The following is an 8,525-nucleotide window of genomic DNA, read 5'->3' as shown; positions in this document are numbered from 1 at the left end:
TCTAGCTGGCTGTTTATCAGACTCCTGGCTGCCCTCTCCATAAATGCACACTTTATATATCACACACACACACATACACACACACACACACACACACACTTTATTGCATATTGGTCCAGGGTTGTTCTTGGAAAGGAAATTAATATGCAAATGAAAATGCAAATTGAATTATGCAAACAGATATGAAAATAAGACAGTAAGAAATAATTTAGCAGAGCATGCCCTGTCCCCACCCTTTCCAGAGGTGATGTATTGCACAAAGTAGCAGGAGTGAAGGGCCTTGATTCTTATCAAACTCCAAACAAGAATCTTATTTTCAAAGCCTTTCCTTATATCATCCTGGTCTAGTCCTCTCCTTAGGGGCAGGGCCATGAGAGAAAGCCTTTATCAGCTGGGCACTTAATATTTTCCAGGTCTGTTCTGGGCCTTGGTGATTGTCATCTAATGCAACATTCACCACAACACCATGAGGAGGGTACAATTATCACTGTTACACAAAGGAGGAAACAAGAGCCCAAGGAAGTTAATGGGCATTTTCCAAGGTCACTTGGCCATTAACAGGCAAATGTGGAATTTGCATGTGACTTGATTTAAGGATAAATGGATGTGGCCAATGTCCTGTTTATCTCTCCATTCTTTTGGTTCTGCTTCCACGGTAGTTAGGCTCTGCTCTTCTGCCCCACCAATACCTCTGCAGCTGGAGGCTATGGTTTTCTTCATAGCCAGTGGGGAAGAGAGAAAATTTTCCAGAAAGATGAAGGGAACTTCTGTTTCCCAGAATCTCCAGCAGATGTCATGCTGACTGATGGACTCATGCACTCGTTGGCAAAAGCCCATGATTCGAAACGGGGAAGAGTGGTGGTTCCACTTGGAAATCAGGATCCTGTCAGAAAAAAGGAAGGAAGCCTTGCTGTGTAGGCAACCACAGGTGTCTGCTAAGGGTATCTGGAAAATTCCAGTAGTGGAATGCATTTTTGGAAGTAAAAAGTAGTGGCCGATATTTATTTATTTTTTAATGAAGTATAATTAACATACAGTGTTACATTAGTTTCAGGTGTACAATATAATGACTCCACAATTCTACACATTTCTTTGTGCTATATAAGCATTCTCTTAATTCCTTTCATCCCCCTGCCCACCTCTCCTCTGTCAACCACCAGTTTGTTCTCTGTATTTAAGAGTCTGGTTTTTTTGTTTGTCTGTTTGACTCTCTCTTTTTTAAAAAAAGATTTTATTTATTTATTTTAGAGAGAGAGAGAGAGAGAGAAAACACAAGCAGGGGAGGGGCAAAGGGAGAGGGAGAGAGAATATCTCAAGCAGATGCCCTACTGAGCATGCAGGGCTCAATCTTACAACTCTGAGATCATGACCTGAGCCAAAACCAAGCGTTGGACGTTCAACCAACTGAACCACCCAGGTGCCATGTTTGTCTTTGTTCTTTGTTCCTTTGTTTTGTTTAGCTGGCAAGAGTGACACCATGTAAGTCCTCAATGACATATTTAAACTGCTGTGAATAAATTAATCCCTTTTTACAAATGTATTAGCTTTTCACATTACAAAATGTTCTCATAATGCTTACTTTACTACAGTCTCATGGTGTTACTCTGATGCATGTCTTACTCTCTCGATTTCACATGATAAGAGGTTAAGTTGGGAAGCGGGGTGATAGAAACTCAAATGGAGATCTTTAAGCTCCTTCACTGGTCTTTTCACTAAAACACTGATGTTTAAGCACTAGAAGTGCTTTCCAGTCAGTCCAAAACTGATATGACTGGTTGATCATAAAATAGGCAGTGTAAAAGCCACCTGCCCTCCTCTTCCAGGGAACATTCAGCGTGTGTTGGGAGCCAGCGTTGGGTGATGGAAAGAACACAGACTCTGGCTTCAGAGGGTACTGAGCCTGGGGGGGGTTCTGGCTCTAACACATGTGGGCCGTGTGCCCTGGAGCAAGTTACTGGATCCCTCAAACTGTGGTTCCTCATCTTGTGAAGTGGAAGTGGCCATGCCCACTTCACAGACTGTTTGGAAGGAACAGGTAGAATACTGAGAACTCAGGAAAGTGTCTGCACAATGTAGACATAGGTGAAATGTAGAAACTGAGGGTGATTGTCTCTGTTTGCATGGGGCTGAGGAGGTCCCTGGGATGGGGCACTTTCAGGCAATCTTGGACAAACTGGAACTACCTCAGTCACCTGGGTGATGTCAGTGATTATTCTGAGGATGAGATGGCTGGGGAAAAGAAATGCTCCTAGTCTTTGGTTAAGTGATTGGGTTTAAAATCAGAAATGATAAGCCTGGATGCCCCAAGTTTCCCCATCTGAATGTTAACTGCTGGATTAGTGAGCGGTGAGGCTCCCTGGGCTTGAATGGGACACCGTGGATGAACCTAGTCCCACTGGAGGGGGTCTGAATAATTGGGAAATCCTTTGTGGGTGTGAAACTTTCCTGACCTGGGAGCAGAACTCTAGAGGGTAGTCAAGCTGCTGACCTTGACAAGTCCTTTCCCTCTCTGGGTCCTCATTTCCTTTTTGGGGAAAAAAAAGGGGCAAAACGGGGGAGCAATAACAAGGTGTATCTCTCTAGTTCTTTATAGTTCACAGATTCATTTTTTAATTTTAATTTTATTTTTTAATTTATTTTTTATTAACATTATATGTTAATATAATGGGGTACAGGTCTGTGATTCATCAGTCTTACACAATTCACAGCGCTCACCATAGCGCATACCCTCCCCAATATCCATCACCCAGCCACCCCATCCCTCCCAGCCCCTTCCACTCCAGCAACCCTCAGTTTGTTTCCTGAGATTTAGAGTCTCTTATGGTTTGTTTTCCTCTCTGTTTTTGTCTTGTTTCATTTTTCCTCTCTTCCCTTACGATCCACTGCCTTGAGAGCCCAGAAATGGACCCTTAACTCTATGGTCAACTAATCTAAGACAAAGCAGGAAAGAATGTCCAATGGAAAAAAGATAGTCTCTTTAACAAATGGTGTTGGGAAAATTGGACAACCACATGCAGAAGAATGAAATTAGACCATTTCCTCACAGATACATTTTGATATCACTAGATTGTGCAGTCTTTACTATAGTTCACCAAGGAAGATATTGTTACCCTCAACATTTGTTGTCCTCAGTTCACAGATGTGGAGAATGAGGCTCAAAAGAGCTAGAACATCTTGCCCAAAGTCACACAGCCAAGAAGTGATCCTGATGGAAACCAAACCTGGAATTTCTGACTCCAGAGGCCATTTTTTTTTTCATGATGCCTCTCTGTCTAGCTGGGCACAAAGACACTTTCCTGCTTCACAGTGTCATGATACTGAAACCCAAATGTTTTTAGTCTGAGGAATAAAGAACCATGAAGTCAATGTCTTGAGCCTAGTGCTTTGGCTAAAAGTCTTTTTTTGGGGTATTCTCTACCTTCTGTGTATTCTTTTCAGGCACAGGAGAAATTTGGCAAGGGTTCCTTTCCCCATCAGGAAAAAACAACAACTTTAGCCTCTGTGGAACAAGCAAACAAGATGGTTTTATGGTCAATGGCTGCTTTGAATAGAAGTTAGCAGAGGGGACACAACTTGTGTAAGTGTAGACTGTCATTCTGGCAAAGTTTTAATTTAGCAGAAAAGTAACTACTCATGTATGCATGGTACACTTTCTCTCTCTTCTCCAGCATATGTATGCATGTGCGCATGGACGAGCAAACACACACACACACACACACACACACACACACACACACACACACACACACACACACAAAGAATCCAAAGATCCAAAGAATCCTCTGGAAAGGACAGTTAAGAAACACCACCATCAAAAAAAGCAGCAACACATGTGACCAGGTTTCTGAAAAGTCAGCAGGAAGTCTTGCCCATGAATTCTTAGTTGCCAAGTAAACTTTTATTTCAGTACAACATGTTTTATAGTGCCATAAAAGAGGAGAGTCAATAGCTCTACCTAGTATCGATGGAACCAAGAAAATACTGATTCTGTATTGTTTGAAGGGTAAGGGAATACGAATAGTTACCCTTAATAAAGTAGTTGAAAATCTTAAAAGTATGACTTCTGCTTTTGCCCAAGAAATCTGAGGTGGCCAAAGTGATGTCTATAATGCCTGATTACTTCCTCTGTGAGTGCATAAACCCTGGGAACAGAGACAAGATATTTTTATTAGAGAATTTTGAGGTGCCTTGTTTTCTCCAATTCTTCTCAACCACCAAAACTTTAAGGTTCATTAATTGAACAAATATTGATTTGTGCAAGCCTGGATTTCAGACCCTAGTGATTTGGTCTGAATAGGGAAAAGGGGACTAGGTTCAAGCAGGGTTTCTATTAATAAGACTCCAAGCTTGACGTGTGGGAGCCACCTAGATAGATCTCCGATATATCCATTTCTTCCCATCACCACTGCCCAGGCCCCAACTAAAGACATCATTGCTTCCTGGGTCAGCTTCCTGTTTTCCATTCTCCTGATGCAGGCAGAGTGGCCTTTGCAAAATGAACAAATGATGACCCAGGACTCTCTGTATGGACTGAAGGATTTGCCAGTTTCTCATTGACTTAGAACCGAGCCCAAGCTCCCATAAAAGGCTGTAGGCCAGCCCCCTGCTTTCCTCCCCTCTAACTTCTCATTCCACTTAGGCCTTGTTGAGATCCCTTTCGATCTTGAAATATACTGTTCCCTCTCTTGTGTGTAGGTCTTTGCATGTACCTCTTCTAAGGAAATGTTCAAGCTGAGTCTATGCAGATCATATATGGGTGGACTTTCAAGGGTCAACTAGACTTCTTGATTGCAGTCATGGATGTGTGGTGAGGACCAGGGCAAGTGGCGCTCTGTTTATGAAATGATTTTAAGCCAATCTTCTTTCTCTCCTTCCAAAAAATATTTCTTGGTTCATGTAACCAGGGAGGTGGCTGACTTCATGCATAGATAAATCCAGGCCTCTCATTAGGTTGTATCATTTACTACTTTTGAGGGTGAAAGAAAATTCCATTAATTATTACATTAGAACACAGGAAAAAACTAAGATAGTCCCAGTGATTGAAGAAATATGTCTTTGGGATACTCTTTCGTGTTCTCTCTCTCTCTTTTTGCTTTTCTCTTAGACCATATTTTCAGTTAGGCTGCTCCCACAGGGGTCTATAATCTACCCTAACAGTGTCCTGATTACTGGGGCCACAGTGAAGGGTGCTCTGGTTAACCAGGCCTGGTCACCTGTCCACCCCTAGAATCACCCCACCTGAATGATAGAAACTGTGAGTGGGGGTGGGGTGGTTCCTCATACTGGAAATCAGGTGCTTGTCCCCTTGTAGAGGGAAAGGGTGTTGGGCAATCAGGACAATAAATGTGAACACACCTCTGGTCTCTGTGGTGAGGCATACAAAAAAGGTATAATAACAGTACAAAAGAAATGTTGCACATTTTGATGACTTCTATAAAATGGGAGAGTCTTTGGTTCCAAATAAAATGCTTCAAGATTCCATAAAAAGCCAGCAATGGTTAATGAGAAGGGAAACCTGGTGTGGGGTATATGGGAGCTCTGGGCTACCTTCGTGATTTTCCCGTAAGTCTAAGACTATTCTAAAATGAAAATTTACTTTAAAAATAACGACTAGTATGAAAATGTGTCTTATTACAGCAACTCAGAGGCACATCCCACAGCTTTACGAGAAAGAAGATAAGTTACTTACCTCGTAAGGGAGAGGAAGAGAGAGACTCCATCCCTGATAGTGGCAATAAGTATACAGCACATATATTTGTACAGGTGGTGGAAATGGAAAGAACTGAAAAAATTCAGTTTAGTTTACTCTGGTTTAAGAAATGCTCTTTTCTTATTCTGTACTTCTGTACTTGTTAAGGAAGACAAAGTGGAGACCAGGACCTATTCTGCACTTGAGTTGTGTTTATGCATAAATTTGTTTATATCAGCTAAACTACTTCTTGTAATTATGTCACTTCATTATTATATAAACTGATGACATACGAGTACAAAATAAGAATTGATGTGTCTTTGAAATTGCAACTAAATGCTCTGGAAAGACTTGATAAAGGCAATTTTTTCATAAAATTGCTGTTGAGTTAGGCGTGATTGAGACAACTATAAATCATTGGGAAAACATTCATAGGGATCTGTACTCAGATTTCTTCCCAAGTGTTTGATGTCACACCACTCCAAGGAAAGATTAGGACTTGTAGACCATGCATAATGGTTATGTTTATAGAAGATACATGATTTGATCTCCAATCCCTGACCCATAAATAAAAAACCCTTGTCCTTACATTAAAAGGTTGGTGACTAAATGAACATTTTTATATTTTCAATGAAAATAAAACATGTAAAAGATGTGTGCCCATTTTAACAAATTTTTCAATTAACTAGCCAACTTTGGGACCTATTCATATTGAATAAAAGGTTCTATTGTGTCGATGAATTGCAATAAATAAGAAAAACTTAGTTGTTGAGTTCTTTCTGACTTACAAAAGCTCTTCTAGATGTGGTGCATTTTCTCTGACTGCAATTACTGAGGATCAGTGTGTTGTTCTTGATGGGATGAAGCAGAAATTGAGAAAGATATGGGAATTATTGGTTTGTAAGAAATAAATTTCCATGTTTTAAAACAATTCCTCTATCCTCATTATTTAGAAAGTGTATTGTTCCTCCCAAATGAGTCCATTGAAATGAGAAAAATGAATTATTTGAGCTGATGTGTATGTCATAGAGGTGTGGAAGTCACAAAACTCTCACCGCTTTTGTACTTTTAGGAACTTGCTGCCATAGGCTTGACTCTGGATTGGACCCAATATGTCTAAATTTTTTTGTATGGATCACTCACTCTGCAGATCACCCTTTTATGCTACCCCTCACCCTCCTGACTAATAATTGTGCCAACTCTCTTCCCCTCTATCTCTTGCCACCAGTGAGAGGTCCTTAGATAGTATGTGCTTCTTTGAAGGAAGGTCTGGATTCGCTGCTCTTGAAATAGTAGCACCTTAGCAAGACTATTTCCTATGCGTATACTTTTTGTTTGGTTTACAAGTGTTTGCACATACATTATCTCATTTGAGCCACATAACAAACCTCTTAACTTCCCTTTTATAGTTGAGAAAACTGAAATTCAAATGCTGGAAGTAATTTGTTTGAAATTCCTTAATTAGGTATCGGAAGACCTGGTGTTTGGTTTAGGAACTTCTGATTTCAAACCCAAAACTTCTTTCTGAATCTCCAATGCAAACATGAGGTATTCTGGTTTATTTGTTCCTTTTGGATTACTCACGTCACACAAATCTTTTGTTACCTTTTATTAATTCACTTAATGAAGAGTTTATTGAGCATTAATTGTATGTGAAGCAATTGACTGAAAATAGATATACATTATTAAAAACCCCAAAGCCCCCTTCTGGGGAGGGTTGGGGACTAAGATGTGACCACAAAAAATTCTCACACGCTTGAGGTTCACCCTTGAAACTCCCCATCTGTGCTTTTCACATGCGTTCCACATAGCACACCAAGCTCAGAGAAGCATAAATATCCATTTTAGCATGCTACCATGGGTTAATCGCAAAATTATCAGTAAGCAATATGATGGTGTGAACATGTGCTCCTGATAATTGCTACCATTTCCCATGGAGTGAGCATATATTTATTTACCACATTATTACTGCAAAAAATGTGTGTGATTTTGCTGGTAACTATGTAATTAACTTGTACCTCACTAGGTTATTTTAGCTAGAGTTGCATCTGGTGACTTCTAAGGAGCTGTTAGGAACAATGGAGAGCACGCCTTGTGGTTCTGTCCATGAGAATGCTTATATGTTGAGTATATTTGTAATTGATTATTTTTGAGCCAACTGTTGGTGTCTATTTCAATGTATTGTGGGCTCACCCCAGAAAATACGTGCTTCAATATAAAACATCACTTCTTTCTCTGCTGATTCCATAAAACCGTTTTCCACTGATCACATTACTCTCTTCATTCAAAAATCTGCTAGATTTGCTCAACATAAAGCAACAACCCCTCCTCTCCTTTATATACTTCATAAGCGGTGAGGTTTATAATGAAGTTTTATGGATGTGTAACTTAGCCAGCTTGGAATGGGGCTTTTTGCAGGTCCCATTTTTCACAGTTTTTGCCTTACATACCTGAATGACTGAACCATTTCTATTATTCCTTTGATGTGTCTGTCTAATGTGATATTTTTTTAAAAAGATTTTATTTACTTATTTGAGAGAGAGAAAGAGCATGAGCAAGAGGCAGGAGCAGACTCCTTGCTGAACAGGGAGCCTGATGTAGGGCTCGATCCCAGGACCCTGGGTTCATGACCTAAGCGGAAGGCAGATGCTTAACTGACTGAGCCACCCAGGTGCCTCTGTTTAATGTAAGATTGCTAACATATAGAACATTGGAAAGTAGAAGAGAAAAGCTTTCCCCTTTTTTCTGTTTTACTAACTCAGTGCCCATTAACATTTGGTATATTTCCTTCCAGTCTTTTTTCTTGCACACTTGTGATTTTAAAAAAATTGTCAGT

The sequence above is a fragment of the Zalophus californianus genome, chromosome 4 (genome assembly GCF_009762305.2).
Source record: "Zalophus californianus isolate mZalCal1 chromosome 4, mZalCal1.pri.v2, whole genome shotgun sequence".
NCBI classification, from domain to species: domain Eukaryota; kingdom Metazoa; phylum Chordata; class Mammalia; order Carnivora; family Otariidae; genus Zalophus; species Zalophus californianus.
Note: the sequence above shows the minus strand (reverse complement) of the source record.